The sequence below is a fragment of the Daktulosphaira vitifoliae genome, unplaced genomic scaffold, assembly GCF_025091365.1.
Source record: "Daktulosphaira vitifoliae isolate Bord-2020 unplaced genomic scaffold, ASM2509136v1 Scaffold_4, whole genome shotgun sequence".
Lineage (NCBI taxonomy): Eukaryota > Metazoa > Arthropoda > Insecta > Hemiptera > Phylloxeridae > Daktulosphaira > Daktulosphaira vitifoliae.
The window spans coordinates 11,153,741-11,155,046 of record NW_026099575.1 but is presented as its reverse complement, the minus strand read 5'-3'; positions in this window follow the sequence as shown (position 1 = coordinate 11,155,046).

The following is a 1,306-nucleotide window of genomic DNA, read 5'->3' as shown; positions in this document are numbered from 1 at the left end:
TTAAATAATTTGTGACATTATATAAATAATTAATTTTTTTATCATTATACTGGATTTTAAGGACTTGTGCAATGAAGGATTTGGTTAAAATAATTATAATTTTTCGAAAAGGCGTTAATAATAAATTTATATATCAAGAGTCTGGCGGCAAAATGTCCGGCGGCGAAATGTATTGCCATAAATCATTAAAGTGTGCACATATGAATAATAAATAATAAATCTCTAATAATATGAATAATAAATTAGGGCTCTTTTATTATTTTTTGATATTATAATAATATTTTAAAACTATTGTATTAAATGGTATTGAAGACCATCTTATAAATATTATAGGAAAACACAAATTTAAAAATATTTTATATTCAATGATTAATTAATTAAATATAAAGTAATTTATGTAAATATACAGTTGAAATGAATTTTAGAGTTTATATAATACAAAAATAAAATGATCTGATTAAATATATAATAAAAACTATTTCAAGATTATTCTAAAGATGATGATTATTATATGTTTTAAAATTGTCACTCTAACGAATGTCACTTATTTTTGGAATTGTATTGTAAAATTTCTTAGCGATATTTTGGTCCAATTTTTGTAACGTAAATCACTTACGTTCGAAAAACTAAACACGTTGTTGATCGCGTAGAAGCAATACTAAATTCGCGTCCTATCAGTCCAATGTCGTCGGATCCAGATGACCTAACAGTGTTAACGACTGGTTAATTTTTATCTGGTAATATATTTTCTAATTTGTTCGAGCTCGAAGAAACGGCACATAACATCAATAGATTGACCAGGTGGCGCAGAGTGGCACATTTCACTGGACAAATTTGAAAGCGATGGCAAAACGATTATTTATTGCAAAGAAAAGAACAAATGGTCAGCATCATCAGGGCCCAGGGTTCAGATCGGTACGATTATTTTAGTCAAGGAGGAAAATATTTCACTTTTGAAATGGCCGATCGGTAGAATAGTCGAGGTCATAGCCGATAACTATGACAAAGTCCGTGTTGTCAAGATAAAGACGGCAAATGGCGTATGACAATGTGCAGTACGCAAAGTTTATCTACTGCCTTTCGAGGGTAACCAACTCGATGTTTAAAGGTATCCTTTTATTTTGTTACTTTATGTTTTACGAAAATATTATTTATTATATCTGCTAAATATGAACGGTTTACTAACTTGTAAAACTATTATTTATGTATGTTGATTTAAAATTGTAATTTTGTACGAAATCACTAAATTTATTATTATTTATTCTGTCATTTATTGCTCACAAGTGTTAAGATTAATATAATATTT